General features: G+C 41.9%; 1 protein-coding gene and 1 long non-coding RNA gene across 4 annotated transcripts in view; one reads left to right on the forward strand and one right to left on the reverse strand.

Moving 5' to 3' along the window:
• LOC117251103 (rho guanine nucleotide exchange factor 2-like) overlaps positions 1–22400 on the reverse strand; it is a 377871-nt gene that overhangs the window by 80207 nt on the left and 275264 nt on the right. The gene's annotated exons all lie outside the window — the stretch shown is intronic.
• On the forward strand, positions 5236–13175 carry LOC144467461 (uncharacterized). Of its 2 annotated transcripts, XR_013493655.1 has the most exons (5): positions 5236–8825; positions 9137–9291; positions 10713–10859; positions 11157–12065; positions 13061–13175. It is a non-coding gene; the product is annotated as an uncharacterized LOC144467461 (long non-coding RNA). The 2 variants fall into 2 exon arrangements; XR_013493656.1 differs by lacking the exons at positions 9137–9291; positions 13061–13175 and having other exon boundaries at positions 5243–8825; positions 11157–11979.

Consider the following 22400-nt stretch of genomic DNA (forward strand, 5'->3'; position numbering starts at 1 on the left):
GGCCGACTTCCTGTTGGGATTTTACAATGACGTTAATAGACTTTTTTATGCGTCTGGGTATGATACATGTGTGTACCAAATTTCGTTTGCCTCCGACTAACTAACCCTTCTGGGGAGGGGTTTTTGAAAATTTGTAGGGGGCGCTACTTCGGCATTTTGCTTCGACCATGTGCAACCGCCCAAAAATATTGAATTTCGGATGTGGCCGGACGAATGTGGAAAGTTAGAAGCATTTTGAAATTTGGGAAAGGGGCGAAATTGGGACACAAATTTGGGTCAAGAATAATAATAATTAAAGCTGCAAGCAGCGTTTGGCGGGACCTCGCACTTGCGCCCGTTTCGGCCCCCAGCTTATGTCGTCACTGTGAATTATTTAGAAATATCAAACATGTTGCCACAAACATCAGAAAATCCTTACAGAGCTGAACATTCTGATGTTTGAATGCTTTCTGTAGCTGTAGGTATGGATAAGTGATGTCACAATATGCAAATTAGATGAGCGAATTTCTTCCCATCAGATTCCTCTTCCTTTGTTTTGAGGATGAGATGACAAAAACAGCACAAAACAAAAGAAATCTACTGTGTAAATATGTTCAAAATGTTGTTTTACTGAGCTTTATGAAATCCAATATGGCTGCCGCCTAGTGACGTCACGGAATGCAAATTAGATGAGTTAATTTACTCCCATGATAAACTTTGGGTCATGATGAATAGTTTTCTCATTTACAGTATGCCTTTATGTCTCACCACTTTCAAGCCACAGCCTTTTGAAATGTTGAAATGAAAATGGAATATTTTCCTCAATAAACTGTGACACCTAAAGGGTTAAAATGGAGTTTGTGTGTGACAGCGGTTGCCATGAAATCTTACTTTGAAAGTTCAAATATCTCACTTCCTTTTGGATTTAGGTCATGGGTGTTAGCGTGTTATTTGTAAGTCAAACACACCAGTTTTGGTTTGATCTTGATACGACATTCCTACGGGCTGCAGTGGCCAGTTTAGTGCACCTATGTGGCGCTAGAGAGCCCATTTTGGCACTGTAGGGGTTAATAATGTGTGTGTTCTGTTTCAAATGAAGTTTCTGCTGCTGTAATCTGTCCTTTAAAGATTGTGAGACACACAGACCAGAGAGCCCTGTGGCTGTGTCTGTGTGTGCAGCCGTTGTCATGGTGATTAATGACTTGCCCGCACCTGTGGCAGACACAGACACGTCAGGAGAGCAGATCACCAAAGGCTGTTTATAAGGGGATTTAACTCCTCGAACAAATGCTTCGCATACCCAAACCGTTGGTCCAAGCAAGAAAATAAAGTGATTTTGAGAGACAGCCATGTCTCGTGAACGCGCGTGTCGCGTTTTATATTTCTCGAGTCAAAAATGTGGTCAGGGGAGCGAGTTTAAAATGTGTTGCACCCCAGCTGTTTCCAAAAATTTCTCCTCTGAGTTTACATGGGAGTGAATGAGAAAAAAATCAGCGCTCCCTTCGCTTTGGAGCCACTCAGCAAAAATGTGTACGTCTGAGAGATTCCATGTCAACATATCTGTGAGCTGGACAAATTTTCCTACGTTTTGAGGTATAAATTGTGTCTGTACAGTGAAAATTGTGGCCATGGCAGCGAGTTAAAGACAAAAGTTTTAGACGATTTTTAGAGCCCTCTCCACTCTAGCTCACAGCATTCCGTGCAATACACACCCATTGTAAAGTGAGAATTTCTCCACTTTTGCTCATGGTACTTTGAGAGGCACAGATGAAAAACGGTAAAAGATATGAAAAAGATGAAAACATGAGTGAATAGATGAGACCTGTGGCAACATTTGAGAGTTGGAATGGAGTCTGTAGCACAAAGTATGGAGACGCTGTAAATGCTAGAAAAAGCCCTAAGATTGGTCTCTTTCTCCCCCCTACTGCCATTCATTTCCTATGGGACAGCTTTCGAGGATCGCCAGGACGTTTTTCTGACATCTCACCTTATGGAGCCCATAACATCCAAACTAAGCGAGTAATGAAAAAGTTACGAATAACTTTTGATTAGAACGAGTTGATCTGTCATCTGTGCAAGTTTGAAGCCAATTGGATAAGCACTGTATGAGAAGAAGATTTTTTAGGAAAGGCAGTTTTAAGGCAAAATCTTACTTTGAAAGGGCAAATAGCTCACTTCCTGTTGGATTTAGGTCAGGGGTGTCAGCGCGTGATTTTTAGGTCTTCATGAAACGAACACGCCACTTTTGGTTTCATGTTTCTACGACGTTCCTACAAGCCATGGCGGCCATTTTTGTGTGCCTAGGTGGCGCTAGAGAGCCCATTTTGGCACTTTAGGGGTTAATGTTATGATTTTCTAAAATTTTTCACCGGTTCTGATGTGCGTGCCAATTTTGGTGAGTTTTTGAGCATGTTTAGGGGGTCAAATTCCAGTTCAAAGAGGCGGCGGGAGAAAGAATGATAATAATTAAAGCTGCAAGCAGCGTTTGGCGGGACCTCGCACTCACGCCCGTTTTGGCCCCCAGCTTATGTCGTCACTGTGAATCATTTAGAAATATCAAACATGTTGCCACAAACATCAGAAAATTCTTACAGAGCTGAACGTTTTGATGTTTGAATGCTTTCTGTAGCTGTAGGTATGGATAAGTGATGTCACGATATGCAAATTAGATGAGTTAATTTATTCCCATCAGATTCCTCTTCCTTTATTTTGAGGAAGAGACAACAAAAACAGCACAAAACAAAAGAAATCTACTGTGTGAATCTGTTCAAAATGTTGTTTTACTGAGATTTATGAAATCCAATATGGCTGCCGCCTAGTGACGTCACGGAATGCAAATTAGATGAGTTAATTTACTCCCATGACAAACTTTGTGTCATGATGAATAGTTTTGTCATTTATAGTATGCCTTTATGTCTCACCACTTTCAAGCCATAGCCTTTTGAAATGTGGAAATGAAAATGGAATTTTTTTTGCTCAATAAACTCTGGCACCTAAAGGGTCAAAATGGAGATTCTGCCCCTGTCATATCTGCATGTAAGATTTAGACACACACACACATCATGTTTCTGTGAGTTTGTGTGTGACATCGGTTGCCATGGTGATGAAGTAGGTGCACCTGGGAGAAGAGCAGAGAGAGACAGACAGAACACAGAGAGAGACCTGTTGTAGTGGAGATTTAACTCCTCGAACAAGTTCTTCCCATTCCCAAACCGTTGGTCCAATCATGAAAAAAATGTGATGATGAGAGAGATAAAGTTATACAGAAGATCTGTTTAGCAGCAGTTGAGCTGTCATGTGTGCGTCTTTAAAGCCGATACAATAAACGGTGTAGGAGGAGATGTGTTTTTTTAAGAGCACGTTTGAGGTGAAATCTTACTTTGAAAGGTCAAGTAGCTCACTTCCTGTTGGAATTAGGTCATGGGTGTCAATGCGTGATTTGTAAGTCAAACACACCAGTTTTGGTTTGATCTTGATACGACATTCCTACGGGCTGCAGTGGCCAGTTTAGTGCACCTATGTGGCGCTAGAGAGCCCATTTTGGCACTTTAGGAGTTAATAATGTGTGTGTTCTGTTTCAAATGAAGTTTCTGCTGCTGTAATCTGTCCTTTAAAGATTGTGAGACACACAGACCAGAGAACCCTGTGGCTGTGTCTGTGTGTGCAGCCGTTGTCATGGCGATTAATGACTTGCCCGTACCTGTGGCAGACACAGACACGTCAGGACAGCAGATCACCAAAGGCTGTTTATAAAGGGATTTAACTCCTCGAACAAATGCTTCGCATACCCAAACCGTTGGTCCAAGCAAGAAAATAAAGTGATTTTGAGAGACAGCCACGTCTCATAAACGCACGTGTCGCGTTTTATATTTCTCGAGTCAAAAATGTGGTCAGGGGAGCGAGTTTAAAATGTGTTGCACCCCAGCTGTTTCCAGAAATTTCTCCTCTGAGTTTACATGGGAGTGAATGAGAAAAAAATCAGCGCTCCCTTCGCTTTGGAGCCACTCAGCAAAAATGTGTACGTGTGAGAGATTCCATGTCAACATATCTGTGAGCAGGACAAATTTTCCTACGTTTTGTGGTATAAATTGTGTGTGTACAGTGAAAATTGTGGCCATGGCAGCGAGTTAAAGACAAAAGTTTTAGACGATTTTTAGAGCCCTCTCCACTCTAGCTCACAGCATTCCGTGCAATACACACCCATTGTAAAGTGAGAATTTCTCCACTTTTGCTCATGGTACTTTGAGAGGCACAGATGAAAAACGGTAAAAGATATGAAAAAGATGAAAACATGAGTGAATAGATGAGACCTGTGGCAACATTTGAGAGCTGGAATGGAGTCTGTAACACAAAGTATGGAGACGCTGTAAATGCTAGAAAAAGCCCTAAGATTGGTCTCTTTCTCCCCCCTGCTGCCATTCATTTCCTATGGGACAGCTTTCGAAGATCGCCAGGACGTTTTTCTGAGATCTCACCTTATGGAGGCCATAAAATCCAAACTAAGCGAGTAATGAAAAAGTTACGAATAACTTTTGATTAGAACGAGTTGATCTGTCATCTGTGCAAGTTTGAAGCCGATTGGATAAGCGGTGTATGAGAAGAAGATTTTTTAGGAAAGGCAGTTTTAAGGCAAAATCTTACTTTGAAAGGGCAAATATCTCACTTCCTGTTGGATTTAGGTCAGGGGTGTCAGCGCGTGATTTTTAGGTCTTCATGAGACGAACACGCCACTTTTGGTTTCATGTTTCTACGACGTTCCTACAGGCCGTGGCGGCCATTTTTGTGTGCCTAGGTGGCGCTAGAGAGCCCATTTTGGCACTTTAGGGGTTAATGTCATGATTTTCTAAAATTTTTCACCGGTTCTGATGTGCGTGCCAATTTTGGTGAGTTTTTGAGCATGTTTAGGGGGTCAAATTCCAGTTCAAAGAGGCGGCGGGAGAAAGAAAGAAAGAAAGAAAGAAAGAAAGAATAAACGCACCAAAAACAATAGGGTCCTCGCCCTGTGAGCAGTCCTCTGCCTCTAGGCTCGGTCCCTAATAATTAAAGCTGCAAGCAGCGATGAACGGGCCCTCGCACCTTCACGCAACTGGGGGGGGGCTGGCAGGATGCCTTCTGACGCGTCAGATCATTTCTGTCAAAGTTAGATATTGTATGCAGGAGTGACTCTGCATATCCTTGATACAGTACTGGAATGACATATTTCACATTTTGTATCACTTCCTCTTCCCACTAGAGGGAGTTGGAGAGCGCACTAATTATACATCATGTACATCAAATATACACCACAGCATGTAACTTTCAGATAAATCGAAAAATAAGTGTTTGATGAGACCTACTTCCTGTCGCCACTAGGTGGGTCTATGAGTATCAGGCAATATGGTAATGAAAATGTGTTCAGGACGGTACTAATATGAGGACCATCAAGGTATTGATCACCCTGTATGCTATTTCTCGAAGAAATTCAATGTCTGTCAGGTGAATTACAGCACCATTGAGAAAGAGGCCCTTTCGCTGCTGCTGGCCCTGCAACACTTCAAGGTGTACGTCGGTTCCAGTCCACTCCCTGTTGCCGTATACACCGACCACAACCCGCTTGTGTTTCTGCGGCAAATGCAGAACTCCAACCAAAGGCTGATGCGCTGGTCACTGCTGGTACAGGACTTCAACCTGGAAATCAGGCGTAAAAGAGGTGCTGAAAATGTTATGGCTGATGCTCTCTCCCGTGTTTCTGCCCAGCCTTGAAGTAAACATTTTTTGGGGTTAAATGTTTCCTTTAGGATGGGGGGTGTTACGGCTGGGGACGTATATTGACATTTACTGCATGTATGTTGTTGTTTTTTTTAATGTGAGAGTAAGACCTCTTCTTTTTCTGAGGATCTGTGCCAGGTGCCGCTCCCGTCTCCTTCCCTGAGTGGTAGATTCTGGCTGGTCGTGGCTGCTGCCGATTGGATGTCGCGAGGGCTTGGCTCTGGTCGTGGTTGCTGCTGATTGGCTGTTGCGGGGGCTTGGCCCTTTTAAACCCCGGCCATCTGTCAAACTCGAGGGTTGTTTTGACAGCAGCGTTACTCCGCATCCCGACACCAAACCTGCCTGTGCCTTTGTGAACTGTTGTGTGTGTTTGTTTTTTTTTTGACTGGAGAGTGGTGAGCCTTATTTGAACTGTGAGCTTGTTTGTGTCCTGCCGCTATGAGCGGGGAACAGTTTGTCTGCTGCCGACCCGTTGCAGCGCTAAGCAGCAGTTTTATTGTCACCTGCACGTCACTTGTAAATATTTGCACATAGCACTAAGCAGTAGGGGTGAGCTGCCATTTATGTTGACCTGTTTTCTCCTGTTTTTGTTTAGTTTAGGAAGTTAGGTTTACCCTGCTGAAAAAACCAGCTTAGACCAGCTTAGGGTGCTTGATGGTTTTAGATGGTTTAACAGGCTGGTTGATGGTTTTAGATGGTCTTAGCTGGTGGGTTTAGATGGTTTTAGCTGGTAAAACTGGCTGGTTGATGGTTTTAGATGGTCTTAGTGGGTTTAGCTGGTTGATGGTTTTAGATGGTCTTAGCTGGTTGAACAGGTTGGATGATGGTTTCAGATGGTCTTAGCTGGTAGAATAGGGTGGTTGATGGTTTTAGCTGGTTGATGGTTTTAGCTGGTCTTAGCTGGTTCAATAGGCTGGTTGATGGTTTTAGCTGGTCTTAGCTGGTTCAATAGGCTGGTTGATGGTTTTAGCTGGTTGATGGTCTAAGCTGGTTGAATAGGGTGGTTGATGGTTTTAGATGGTCTTAGCTGGTTGATGGTCTAGAAGCTGGTTGAATAGGGTGGTTGATGGTCTGAGCTGGTTGAAAAGGCTGGTTGATGGTTTAAGATGGTATAAAATGGTTGATGGAATAAGATGGTTGAACAGGCTGGCAAAGCTGGACCAGACTCGTCAACCAGACATGTTACGCTAAGAAGGTAGGGTGCTGCTGTAAATTCATCTAAATCCTAAAAGACACTATCTACCACCCACCTGATGAATCTCACATGAATTAGGGCTGGTGGTAGCACCTCACGACCGAAGAGTCCTGAACATCTTTTCCCCCAGGCTCAACCAGCAAAAGCAACCTCCCCTGAGCTTGCCAACAATCCCCCCTAGCTAACACTATTTCCAATAGCAATGCCTGAATACTGTCAATGTTCCTTTATTACATGTGCCACAGTCTTTCCAATTGGATTGAGTAAGTAGCTTAAGTGTTACTGCACCGACCAGACTGCTACGATTGTCAAATGAAAACAATAGTTTGGTAGATTAGCATATTGTCAACTACCAGATTGTCAATATTTGTATTTATAGTTGACTGCACATTGTAGGGACAATCTGGAAAATGTGACAATAAATCGATTCCATGTTCCAACACTAGAAGCAGTAGTCCTGAGCTGATCCCCGCCCATTAGTGTATTTTTTCTGTGGCCAAACTGTTAAAATATGGCAGCTGGAGCTGTGTTGCATCTACCTAGAGGTCAACTAAAATCACCTGGGAGGATGGGCTTGAGTGTGACTGGCAGACACTCCAATGCCTTCAAAGGAAAAGTCAAATTACAACTGGACACAGCAAAAATTGCAGACATTCTTGGTGAGCACCAACTTGGAGGAAATAACTTGATACATTAACCCAAAAGTCTTTGTGTTCATATATAATCCAAAAAACTTTGACCCAAAAACTTCAAAATAAAGGATGCACACCATTGTGCCATGCGCAAGCCATATCCGAAAGCTTAGGCCGATCTGACAAACAGTCAGAGAGATGCGAGCCACAGACAGACACACAGGCGCTTCTTGCTTTATAGATAGATAACCAAAACAATTTAAGCCTATAGGCCTTTTGCGCAACAGCCATTCTGACAGCAGATACTTTCACATGTGAGCCAGACTGACATATGTGTAAATTTGGAAATACAGGCCGGGCATTTTATTTATTTATTTTATTTTATTTTATTTTATTTTTTATTTTATTTATTTATTTATTTTCTATTTAACACAATAATAACACTAAAAGAGCCAGGAGAAAACCAGCATTTGGGGAAATTAGCTTGTCTAATAACTTTTGCAGAGTAAGCTACACTGACATAGTACCATCAGTGCATTTTGGCACTTTTAAGGAAGAAAGCAAGTCAACTAGCTGGTTCAATGTTAAATGAGCTAGCTAGCGAATTTAAAGGTTTTGAACAAGCTAATTTCCCAAAATGTTGGTATTTGCCTTTAAGGATCAAAATGACAACAGTAGCAGTGATGCATCCTTAATTATCACTGTTTCCAGATCAACATTCCCAGATAGCAAAAGATGTTAAATCAACATTGAGTTATGGTCAAAAAGGTTGATTTTTAGTTAAGGTTTAAAAATCAATGGTTGATCAACCTTCTAAAATTTTTATGTTGAAAATATATCATTGAATCCACATTGTATGATGGTTGAGATTGTAGATTGAAATGCCAACACTGAATCAATATTGTTTTACTAATGCTGTTTCAATCATAGACTGAACTAGGTGAGACCATATAATGAGAGGGTGGGGGGGTCTCATACATTTTAATTTAAGCACCTTTTGCTGTGGACGTACCTTTTTACTATGTTAAAGTCTTCTGAAGGTTTGTGTGTAATTTATAATGACAAAGACATCTAAAAGGTGCTTTTGAACAGTGACAGCAAGGAGTGGAACAGCCCACCACTCCAAACTTTAAACCTAGTGAAATGGTACATCCCAGGTAACGTTAAACAGCCGCCAAGAAGGAGCTGGGTTTGCGTTCCGTTTGCCAAGAAGAAGAAGAAGCAGCCATTTTCCTCCTCCTCCCCTTTGCCCATGCTCGGCTACTGCTCAAGTAAGTTGGGAATATTACTGATTTTATTGATTCTACGAATGATAACTGCCGCTTTTGTGCTTAACGGAGTTTATTAAATTTTTTAACGTTTTGTTTTAACGTTACCTGGCACATTTCGAGCATACAGCATCAGTTTAGCCACATCAGTTTTAGCTAACAGTGCATTTTGGCTAACGATAACTTCCCAGATAGCACACATACATCTGGCCGACGTTGGCCTGAGGACGACACATCGGCCCTGAATTTATAACATCTGACAAGCGTCGGCCGCATGGGCGGATATCTTTAAATTTAATACTCTTTTGTCCCAGCTCATCAAACGTCTCTGTTACGTCGGCTTTGGGTCGGCCCAGTGCCGTAGAATGTCTGCCCACATACGGAAGTCGCCGCAGAGGCGGGATTTCATCTCCGCGATGTTTGTTCGGAACTGAGCTCACACACAGCATCTCATCGCAGTTGGTTTCAGGTAAGCTAACTGGAATAAACTGGCAGAAAATAGCTTTGTTGTTTCTTCTGTGACCGTTAAAAGAGGTTCCTGGTGAGTGGCGAGGCACGACTGGGTGTATATAGCTTAGCACATGTCCCCACCAACTAACGTTATCTTTCATTAGCTGTTAGCTAGTTTAGCGGTTTAGCTCATGTTATGCTAACAGGCTACAACTGTGGTGTTTTCATTTTATTTTCCCTAGTTGACGTTATCTGCTCATCTGGTTATCGTGAGCACTCGTTTTGGGTTAAAGTGGAAGTGCCCGGAGCTGCCACCCGTGGTCCCGCGGCCCCCCGGCCTGACCTCCGGGGCCCTGGACATGTGCTCAAGTGTCTGGGAGAGGAGCGGAGAGGAGCACGGAGGTCAGGCGGGGCGGGCCGACACTGTGTATCCCAGAACGGGTGCTGAAGTGTCGGTGAGACCAGCAGAGAGGAGCGCGGAGGAAAGTTGATGTTGACACTTGTTAAACGTTAGCTTGCTAGCTCGCTGTTGCTGCTGCTACTACTACTCAAATCCATGTTCACCCACACCTGTTCACACTGCGCGGACTTGGAACACAACAACGCGAAATTCCACACCGTGTCCGTACCGCGCCTGTGTGTATGGTTTAAGCGCGGAAAAGCGCTGCGCAAATATTCCGCAAATCCGTCCCACATTTCCGTATCGCGGCAGTGAGAATGAACCTTTATGCTTTCTAAGATAGCAGTGAGGACCGGTGAGGACGCCCTGTGCTAAGGTTACTGTAGGACAGTGTGTTTCAAACTTGGGGTCGGGACCCCACGTGGGGTCGCCTGGAATTCAAATGGGGTCCTCTGAAATTTGTAACAAGTGAAATAAATAAATGGAATAAATAGAATAAAATAAAATTATAATAAAAACCACACATAATTTAAAACAACTGTATACTGCATTTTCATACATGAAATAGCCTAAATGTGGTATAAAACTAACGGTTATTTTCAACATAATATAAAAAAAACTATTACATGATTGAAAAATCAATTTTCGCATAAGATTATCTGTGTTTTGAATGTCTTAAGTCTTTCTAACTGTCACTCAGTATTTTGATGTCAGTAGTGTGATTTAATTTATGGAGGAAAGTGAAAAAACAGCAGATGTTTTTGCTTTATTTTACGTTTATTCTATTTTCAGTTTATATTTGTTTTGTTTGTTCATTACTACTGTGACTACATGCTACTAAAACGCTGATGAAAAATCACATGAGGCCATAATGATATGTGTATAGCAAATTAAAACAGTAAAAAGCAATTCAATGGCACTGGACACTGATTTACATTGATTACATTACATTGATTTTGTCAGATAAATCTCTTTATTGCAACAATTATTTTTTGTGGTATTGCAACATAAAAAATTAACCCATTCTGTTTTTATTTCAGCCTCCAATACAAGCCACTTCCAAGAGGAGCAGAAGTTACAGCCAAGTAAACAATTTGGATGTGTATATATATATATCCCAACAGATATAGCAGGATCCAGTTCGAGGCAATACACCCCCCACAGTCGCCCTCAACATCCACAAAATGGTATGTGATAGCACTCCTCACTAATAACCACAATTTATTAATTTAGAGCATGTAAAATAAAATTATTTGAACAAATTAGATTAGTCTTGTTTTTGTGTATCTGTTGGAACCTTTGTTTTTCCTACCTCCAGACATCTTAAGAGGGAACTAAAATATGTATAGAAATGTTTTTTGTGATCAAAGCTAAAGTGGGCTGAGGTGGGGATTATATGTGGGTGGCCATGGCAGACTTGAAGTTAAATAATGCCTTTCAATGTGTGCAGTGATTAAGGTGCGTGGATGCTTGTTTTATACTAGGTGTTAAGCACACAGATGCAAGGTCAAAGTCAGTACACCAGGCAGCTTTTGAAAGGCAAGTCTATTTCAAATTGTGTAATTCCTTAGTAATTTGCAAGTTTTACTTTCTCTCTTACTAACAATTTTCTTTTTTTTCTTTTCTTTTTTTTTTTTTAAAGACCTTTCCATCGAGAAGATGACCACAATGCTCGCTGAAGAGATGTGCAGTTCATCAAAAGTGAACTGGCAGATGCCAGATTTACTCCAGGTGGTCACAGGGGACCAGCGCCAGGCACAACCCTTGAGATGACTCCCATTGACCTGCCGATCATGAATGAAGACAACTTCAATGAGGCAGAATCATCACTGAAGAATGAATCACCCATCAGCAATATACTTAACACCTTACAATCTACTGCCTGTACAGTATCATAGCAAAAAAACATAAACATAGGAAACAACTTCATATATCACAGCCCAGTATGAGCTAAGGGTGGGAATCTCTGGGTACCTCACGATTCACTTCCTTCCTTACCTGCCTAGGGACTATGGGTGGAAATTAGCAAAGCTGCTATAACCTGGCATCTTTTCTTGTTCCTACAAGATTAATGTTTATTTGTGCATTGTCCCTGTTTTAAATAAATACATTTCTATTCTATTCTGATTGAGAGGGCCACGATTCGATGATAAAATGATTCTTGATGCAAAAATAAAAGGATTCCTGTGTGGGCAGCATCATGATGACAACCACTTCTCTCTCTCATCTCTAGATTGCTCGCTTGTCTTTGGTTGGGGGCACCTCATCAGACTCTATGATCAGACGGATGCTGTCACCTGCCTTGACCAACTCCCTGGCCTGTCATTTCAACTGGGCTGGCAAAGGAAACAAGCAGCCATTCAGTCGAACAGTGATGCAAGGCTGCATGTTTGGTATGTTTGCTCACCTGAAAATGGTTTACTGGCAGGAGGTCCGCGGGGTCTTGCAAAGTATTAAAAGTTGATAAATCAATTTTGGGGAAATTAAGACCCTTAAAGTATTAAAAAGTCTTATCACGACTTAAAGAGGTCTTAAATTTTGAAGGTATTTTTCTGAATTAGCTGTCTAAAGAGTTTGAGTCCTCAAAAACATTGTGAAAGTGCGTGAATTTATTTGTTTTATTAAAAAACAACTATTATGTGTGCCAGAGCGCACTCGGGCAAAAATTCAGAGGCACAAACGACTTTTCAAAAGACCAGAGAGCACACAAAGTACACTCTGGCGCTCTCAGGGCATATCACGAATAAAAAAAAAAAAGTAAAATAAACTTTGCCTTTGATTTATTCTCCCAGCCTATTTGAATTCTGTTGTATAATAGTGGTCTATAGTCTTTATCACAAACTAAAACTGTTAAGTTAAAGGTGTCACTGATGTAAACGGTTACAGCTCAAAGTGGCGGTGAGGTATTGAAATTAACGTCAAGATTCCTGTGTATTCCCTGACTGGGTTAAGTTTAGGGAGGTGGTGTTTGTAGTTAATGACTATTCGCAGATTATGGATTTGTACAGCAGAGTGGCATATTTTCAGAATGAGGAAATTATAATATTAGACAAATACAAAGAAACACAAAATCCAACCTAAAGACACTACATTAATTATTACAGCTAGCCAAAAATCTCAGACACTAAATCTGTCAATCATTTATTTTAATTTTATTTTTTATTCATTTATTTGACAGGGACAGTGCATGTTAATAAACAAAACTGTAAACATGCCAGAATTAGCCAAAAGGCTAGTTTTCGTCTATAGTACCTGGCCACATGTAAAGTTGGCATCCTAAAAATGAAAATAAAAGCACACTTTATCACAGTCATGTTCAGTAAATATGTTTGTTCGGCACACTGATATAAATGTATTCATTTATTTATTTATATCTCATCTCTTTCAGCTGCTGCTCAACAGTTTGACCGCAAACTATCCTACCTAGACTTGAGCAATACCATTAAAAAGTGGCTGCGTTGTGCTCCAGAGCGGGAGGGAGGCATCACAAGGACACAAAGAGAAAAAATAGGGTACCCCCCCCCCCCCCCCCCCCCCCCCATGTTATTTTGTTTGTGAAACCTTTTCGTGATTTGGGGATGACAGACCTGGTAGTTTAAAGCTATAACAGACCTGGTACTGTAGTTTAAAGTTGTCATTTTGTGAAATGTTTACGTAAAGTTTGTGGAGATGACAGACCTGGTAGTTTAAAGCTAATGGACCTGGTACTTTAAAGCTGTCATTTTGTGAAATGTTTACTAACTTTTGCTGTCAGTGTGAAATGTTGACAGAATGTTTGTGGGGATGACAGACCTGGTAGTTTAACATGCTGACAAAGATACTGGTAGCTTCAAGCTTTTGTGAAATGTTTCCAGAATGTGTTTTAGAATAAACAGGAACATTAAAAACCTGTTTTCAATCTTTTTTCTTATCTTTTTTCAGTTAATTTTTCTTAATTAATTAATTAATTAATTAATTAATTATTTTTTCAACTTGAATAATTATTAATAAATAAATAAATAAATAAATATTCTAATGTTGAGGTGTGCTCGGATTATTTGAATTGCGGTAGCCTAATTGGTGATCAGCCTTACCAGCTTACACCATCCTGACCAGCTAAGACCAGCCCAGCCAGTTAAGACCAGCCCGACCTGCTAGTCTGACCAGCCAAGACCAGTCTGACCAGCTAAGACCAGCCCGGCCAGCTAAGACCAGCCCGACCAGCCAAGACCAGCTTGACCAGCCAAGACCAGCTTGACCAGCCAAGACCAGCCTGACCAGCCAAGACCAGCCTAACCAGCTCATACCACCCTGACCAGCTAAGACCAGCTTGATCAGACCAGCCAAGACCAGCCAAGACCAGCTAGACCAGCCAAGACCAGTTAAGACCAGCTGACCAAAACCTAGCTAAAACCATCAAACCATCAAACCAGCTAAGACCAGCTTGACCAGCCTAAGCTGGTCTAAGCTGTTTTTTTCAGCAGGGTAGTGATTGTATTTTTGTTTCTTTTCTTTCACATAGGGTTTAGGTAGTACTTTGGGAAAGATAGTTTGTTTTGTTTATTGTTTTGGCCTGGGCTCACCCTGAAGACAAGCTTCTTTATTTACAAAAATTGTTTCTATTTTGTGTGATGGTGAATAAACTCACCCGTTTTGTCGTGCATTATCTTGTGTCGGCTCATTTTTATGTTACACTTCCCGGCCCCTAGACGGGTGCGTAACAATCATGTTAAGTTTGGTGGAGACAGGACCATTTATGCCAAAGCTACCGCAATTTCGTTTTTCATGGCGAGACCTCAAGATTCAATGCTCGGCAGCGGGCGCGCCATTCAACATTGGGCAAATCCTGTGATAACTTTTGGTCACAACATAGTCACGCTTACATACACCAAGTTTGGAGCAAATCCGATTAAATCTGTAGGACAAGTTCATTAATTTACAAGCCCTGGAAATGGCCAAAAATGCAAAAAAGTGGCACAAGTAAATTCAAAATGGCGGACTTCCTGTTGGGTTTGGAGCGTGGCTCCAAGAGGCTTTTTTTGTACGTGATAGAGTGTTACAGGTGCCCACCAAGTTTCATACATGCAGGTCAAACCAGCTTTGGGGGCTGCTTAATTGAAATATTCTAGGGGGCGCTGTTGAGCCATCTTGGTGCATCAAAGCACAAAAATCACACCAGACAACAGGACTTGCGACTTTTCAAGCATCTCTGATCCCTTCAAAACAACATCGTGTTTGATGGCGAACAAGGCGGCGCCACGGTGACAGCATTTGATGAAAACTCAAAGGCTTCATTTTTCAGTATCATCAAGGTGTAAGGACTTAGACCAGCAAGTTTGAGGTGGGTCTGATTAACCTGCTAGAAGAGGGACATCAAAGAATGTATAAAGTAACTTTCTGTTGCTAGTAGGTGGCGCTATGGCGGTGATTCAAAATTCCTCTGTAGATGTGTTCAGGGCTGGACTGTCATCATATGTGTGAAGTTTTGGCAAGATATTCCCATGTGGAGTCAAGTTACAGCAACGTTTATCATCACGGCGAAACATCAAAGTTCGCCGCCAGGCCATGGCCACGCCCTTCGACAAAAACTCACCGTTTCCACAATAAAGCATCATCATCGGCTTATGACTTTTTTGACCAAGTTTGAGGTGGATCTGGTCAATTCTGTAGGAGATGTACATTAAAGTCTAAAACATGACATTTCCTGTTGCCAGTAGGGGGCGCTATGTTTATCTCAGATTATTGACATGTAGATGTGTTCAGGGCGGGACTGTCATGAATTCTGTGAAGTTTGGGCAAGATTGGACCATGTATGCTGGAGTTATAAACTACTTCCTGTTTAGTGGCGAGACCCCTAACTTTGACGCCATCCCACGGTCACACGCATTGACGAAAACTCAAGCTTTTGATAACTTTTCATCTTCAAGGTCTTGGGGTGGGACAGACCAAGGTTTGAAGTCGATTGGATGAAACTTCTAGGACTAGTTCGTTCATTTATGACCCCTGGAAATGGCCAAAAATGCACCAAAATTGCATAGTAAATTCAAAATGGCTGACTTCCTGTTGGGTTTAGAGCATGCCTCCAAGAGGCTTTTTTGTACGTCTCTGGGCGTTACATAAGCGTGCCGAGTTTCATACATGTAGGTTAAACTAGCTTCAGGGGCTGTTTCCTCAAAGTTTTGTAGGGGGCACTACTGAGCCATTTTTTGGAACCCACACACGAGACCCTTAAAATATCAAATTTTTCAACAGTTCTGAGATGTGTGCAAAGTTTCATGAGTTTTCAGGTATGTTAAGCCTCCCAAAAAGGCAATTCATTTGGAGGAAGAAGAATGATAATAATTAAAGCTGAAAGCAGCGATGAACGGGCCCTTGCACCTTCACGCAACTCAGGGGGGCTGGCAGGACGTCTTCTGACGTGTCAGTTCATTTCTGTCAAAGTTAGACATCGCATGCAGGAGTGACTTTGCATATCTTTGATACAGTGCTGGAATGACATATTTCACATTTTGTATCACTTCCTCTTTCCACTAGAGGGAGTTGGAGAGTGCAGTAATTATACATCATGTTTTTGTACATCAAATATACACCACAGCATTTAACTTTCAGATAAATCAAAAGATAAGTGTTTGAGACCTACTTCCTGACACCACTAGCTAATACTATGAGTATCAGGAAATATGGTCATATAAATGTTTTCAGGGCAGAACTAATATGAATCATCTGAAGTTTGATGGAGATCAGAACATTTATGGCAACAATATAGCAATTTCCTGTTTCATGGCGAGACCTCAAAATTAAACCCTCCGCAGCACGTATTGACACTAATGATATGTCATGTTTGTGTACATCAAATACACACCACAGCACTGAAATTTCAGGTTAATCCAAAGATAAGTGTCTGGTAAGAAGTACTTCCTTTCTCCACTAGGTGGCGCTATGACTATCACGGAATATTGTCATATAAATGTGTTCAGGGTGGGACAAATATGAATTATATGAAGTTTGGTGGACAACAGACCATTTACTCCAAATTTATAGCAATTTCCTGTTTCATGACAAGACCTCAAAATTAAACCCTCTGCAGCACGTATTGACACTAATGATATGTCATGTTTGTGTACACCAAATACACACCACAGCACTGAAATTTCAGGTTAATCCAAAGATAAGTGTCTGGTAAGAAGTACTTCCTTTCACCACTAGGTGGCGCTATGACTATCACGGAATATTGTCATATAAATGTGTTCAGGGTGGGACAAATATGAATCATGTCAAGTTTGGTGGACAACAGACCCTTTACTCCAAATTTATAGCAATTTCCTGTTTCATGGCGAGACATCAAAAGTAAACCCTCTGCAGCGCTCGTAGACACTAATGATACGTCATGTTTGTGTACATCAAATATAGACCACAGCATTGAAATTTCAGGTTAATCCAAAGATAAGTGTCTGATAAGAAGTACTTCCTTTCGACACTAGGTGGCGCTATGATTATCAGGCAATATGGTTATGAAAATGTGTTCAGGGCGGGACTAATATGAATCATGTGAAGTTTGGTGGAGATTGGACCATTTATGCCAGAGCTACAGCAATTTCGTTTTTCATGGCGAGACCTCAAGATTCAACGCTCAGCAGCGGGCGCGCCATTCAACATTGGGCAAATCCTGTGATAACTTTTGGTCACAACATAGTCACGCTTACATACACCAAGTTTGGAGCCAATCTGATTAAATCTGTAGGACAAGTTCGTTAATTCACAAGCCCTGGAAATGGGCAAAAGTGAACCAAAATTGCACAGTAAATTCAAAATGGCAGACTTCCTGTTGGTTTTGGAGCATGGCTCCAAGAGGCTTTTTTGTACATGATAGAGTGTTACAGGTGCTTACCAAGTTTCATACATGCAGGTCAAACCAGCTTTGGGGGCTGCTTAATTGAAATATTCTAGGGGGCGCTGTTGAGCCATCTTGGTGCATCAAAGCACAAAAATCACATCAGACAACAGGACTTGCGACCTGTGATGTGTATGCCATGTTTGGTGAGTTTTCAAGCATCCCTTGTCCCTTCAAAACAACATCGTGTTTGATGGCGATCAAGGCGGCGCCACAGTGACAGCATTTGATGAAAACTCAAAAGCTTCATTTTTCAGTATCATCAAGGTCTAAGGACTTAGACCAGCAAGTTTGAGGTGGGTCTGATTAACCTGCTAGAAGAGGGACATCAAAGAATGTATAAAGTAACTTTCTGTTGCCAGTAGGTGGCGCTATGGCGGTGATTCAGAATTCCTCTGTAGATGTGTTCAGGGCTGGACTGTCATCATATGTGTGAAGTTTTGGCAAGATATTCCCACATGGAGTCAAGTTACAGCAACGTTTATCATCATGACGAAACATCAAAGTTCGCCACCAGGCCCTTCGATGAAAACTTGCAGTTTTCACAATAAAGCGCCATCAACGTCTTATGACTTTTTTCACCAAGTTTGAGATGGATCTGATCAATTCTGTAGGAGATGTACATTAAAGTCTAGAACATGACCTTTCCTGTTGCCAGTAGGGGGCGCTATATTTATCTCTAATTACTGACATGTAGATGTGTTCAGGGCGGGACTGTCATCAATTCTGTGAAGTTTGGGCAAGATTGGACCATGTATGCTGGAGTTATAAACTACTTCCTGTTTAGTGGCAAGACCCCTAACTTTGACACCATCCCACGGTCACACGCATTGACGAAAACTCAAGCTTTTGATAACTTTTCATCTTCAAGGTCTTGGGGTGGGACAGACCAAGGTTTGAAGTCGATCGGATGAAATCTCTAGGACTAGTTCATTCATTTATGACCCCTGGAAATGGCGAAAAATGCACCAAAATTGCACAGTAAATTCAAAATGGCTGACTTCCTGTTTGGTTTAGAGCAGGCCTCCAAGAGGCTTTTTTGTAGGTCCTGGAGTGTTAAATAAGCCTGCCGAGTTTCATACACGTAGGTTAAACAGGTATCAGGGGCTGTTTCCTCAAAGTTTTGTAGGGGGCGCTCCTGAGCCATTTTTTTGGGTGAGTTTTCGGGTATGTTAAGCCTCCCAAAAAGGCAATTCATTTGGAGGAAGAATAAGAATAATAATAATAATTAAAGCTGCAAGCAGCGATGAACGGGCCCTCATACCTTCACGCAACTCGGGGGAGCTGGCAGGACGCCTTCTGATGCGTCAGTTCATTTCTGTCAGAGTTAGATATCGCATGCAGGAGTGACTCTGCACATCCTTGATACAGTGCTGGAATGACATATTTCATATTTTGTGTCACTTCCTCTTTCCACTAGAGGGAGTTGGAGAGCACAAATTATACATCATGTTTTTGTACATCAAATATACACCACAGCATTTAACTTTCAGATAAATCGAAAGATAAGTGTTTGATGAGACCTACTTCCTGTTGCCACTAGGTGGGTTTATGAGTATCAGGCAATATGGTAATGAAAATGTGTTCAGGGTGGGACTAATATGAATCATGTCAAGTTTGGTGGACAACGGACCATTTACTCCAAATTTATAGCAATTTCCTGTTTCATAGCGAGACATCAAAAGTAAACCCTCTGCAGCATGCATAGACACTAATGATATGTCATGTTTGTGTACATCAAATACACACCACAGCACTGAAATTTCAGGCTGATCCAAAGATAAGTGTCAGGAAAGAAGTACTTCCTTTCACCACTAGGTGGCGCTATGACTATCACGGAATATTGTCATATAAATGTGTTCAGGGTGGGACAAATATGAATCATGTCAATTTGTGGACAACAGACCATTTACTCCAAATTTATAGCAATTTCCTGTTTCATGGCGAGACATCAAAAGTAAACCCTCTGCAGCGTGCATAGACGGCTTTCGTTGTCGCTCGGGCCCTAATAATAATAATTAAAGCTGCAAGCAGCGATGAACGGGCCCTTGCAGTCCACGAGCGTCGGGGCATGCTGCCGTCGGGGGGCGTGCACCTAGAAGTCTTGTCAGCTGTAATAAATTAAAAAATAAATGTTATCTCTTACTTACATTTCCAGTATACAGGTAGGCACCCAACCCATGTATGTATTTTTCCAAAAAGTAGAAGCTGAATACATGCCCAATAGTTCAAGGTCTTGTGACTCTTTAAAAGTTGACATGGTGTCTCTTGCTCAAAGTATGAGGGACAAGAAGAGGTTGAAAGTCGATGAGTTTTGAAGAGGATTTGAAGATATTCCAATTTACTTCCATTCACACTAATTAGACTGCCACCAGAGCGCCACCTATTGGCCAATTTGCACCGAATTTTGCACAAACCGTTTTTTGGACGATCAAAATTCTTTTAATAACTTTTTGTCAGGAGGGTCGACAGACGCTACATGCAAAGTTTGGTGCAAATCAGTCAAATCGCCTAGGAGGAATTTGAAAAAGTACGTTTTTCATTTGTTGCGATTTAGCGAATGGAAAGTTACCACGAAAGTGGGCGTGGCTTACACCACACAATTCAGCTGAATTCAGAGAACACGTAAATAGAAGGTTTAACAATGTGCGACATATTATGTGGGAGTTATTAGCCAAAAACGCTTTTGCATTGAAAATGGCGCCACCTGCTGGTCATTTTTGGTGTGTGAGCTACAGGGGCCAGTCTATACCACCCCTATCAATTTTATTTCCCTGAGTGTTATGGTGTTGGCACAGTGCCAAATATTAAATTAGACGGCCAGCAGAGCGCCACCTAGTGGCGGATTGGTAAGTCCTTCATCAGATATCCTCAGGAGGGCAATGACAATAATTATACCAAGTTTTGTGTTAATCCGCCCAACCGATGTTAAGATATAAAATACTTCAATTTAAAGAGCGCCACCTTGTGGTCATCACCCGAAATTTTGCACAGAGCTTCAGGGGCTCATGGGGAAGTAGTAAACTGAGTTTCATGTCATTCGGACACACCATTGTGGAGATATGCAACACTTCCTGTTTTGTACCAAATCTGCAGGAAGTTGTTATTTAATAACTTCAGTATTCTTTGGAATATCAAAATTCTTTTAATAACTTTTTCTCAGGAGAGTCCACAGATGCTGTGTGCAAAGTTTCGTGCAAATTGGTGAAATTGCCTAGGAGGAGTTCGAAAAAGCAGGTTTACGACATTTTGCGAATTTGCGGGAAAAAAATGGTAGGCGGAAATGGGCGTGGCCTATATCACCATGCTCACGGTGCTCGGGCCCTAATAATAATTCCTTCAGTTTCAAGAGGGCCTTCGCCAGCCTTCGGTCAGTGCTCGGGCCCTAATAAAAAATCCTTGCATTTCAATAGGGTCCTCGCACCGCTAGGTGCTCGGGCCCTAATAATAATAATAAAAAATCTTTGCATTTCAATAGGGTCGTCGCACCGCTAGGTGCTCGGGCCTAATAAACAGCGTGATTTCAATAGGGTCCTCCGTGAACGACTTCATTGTTGCTTGGGCCCTAATAAACGGCACGATTTCAATAGGGTCTTCCGCGGACGACTTCGTCGTCGCTCGGGCCCTAATAATAATAATAATAATAATAATAATAATGATCATGGCTGGCCTGGCCTTCGGTTGGTGCTCAGGCCCTAATTATAATAATAATTCCTTCAGTTTCAATAGGGCCTTCAGTCGGTGCTTGGGCCCTAATAAATGGAGCAGTTTCAGTAGGGCCTTCGCCGACCTTCAGTCGGTGCTCGGGCCCTAATAAAAAATCCTTGCATTTCAATAGGGTCCTCGCACCGCTTGGTGCTCAGGCCCTAATAATAATAATAAAAAATCCTTGCATTTCAATAGGGTCCTTGCACCGCTAGGTGCTCGGGCCCTAATAATAAACGGAGCAGTTTCAATAGGGCCTTCGCCGACCTTCAGTCGGTGCTCGGGCCCTAATAAAAAATCCTTGCATTTTGGTGCTCAGGCCCTAATAATAATAATAAAAAATCCTTGCATTTCAATAGGGTCCTCGCACCGCTAGGTGCTCGGGCCCTAATAATAAACGGAGCAGTTTCAATAGGGCCTTCGCCCGGCCTTCGGTCGGTGCTCGGGCCCTAATAATAATAATAATAATGATAAATTCTTGCATTTCAATAGGGTCCTTGCATCGCTAGGTGCTCGGACCCTAAGAATAAATCCTTGCATTTCAATAGGGTCCTTGCACCACTAGGTGCTCGGGCCCTAATAATAAACGGAGCAGTTTCAATAGGGCCTTCGGTCGGTGCTCGGGCCCTAATAATAATAAAAAATCCTTACATTTCAATAAGGTCCTTGCACCGCTAGGTGCACGGGCCCTAATAAAAAATCCTTGCATTTCAATAGGGTCCTCACACCGCTAGGTGCTCAGGCCCTAATAATAACAAATAATAATAATAAACAGCGCGATTACAATAGGGTCCTCATGGAAGACTTCTTCATTGCCCAGGCCCTAATAAATAATAATAAACAGCGCAATTACAATAGGGTCCTACGCAGATGACTTCGATGTTGCTCAGGCCCTAATAATAATAAACAATAATAAACAGCACGATTTCAATAGGGTCCTCCGGACGACTTGCAGTCATCGCTCGGGCCCTAATAATAATAATAATAATACTAAACAGCGCGATTACAATAGGGTCCTACGCGGATGACATCATCGTTGCTCGGGCCCTAATAATAAATAATAATAAACAGCGTGATTACAATTGGTCCATGTCATTGGTTAGACAACCCATTGGTTCGACGTCCCATTAGTCCGACTGTCCGCGGTGCTGAA

Source organism: Epinephelus lanceolatus, chromosome 16 (assembly GCF_041903045.1).
Source record: "Epinephelus lanceolatus isolate andai-2023 chromosome 16, ASM4190304v1, whole genome shotgun sequence".
In the NCBI taxonomy this organism is placed as follows: domain Eukaryota; kingdom Metazoa; phylum Chordata; class Actinopteri; order Perciformes; family Serranidae; genus Epinephelus; species Epinephelus lanceolatus.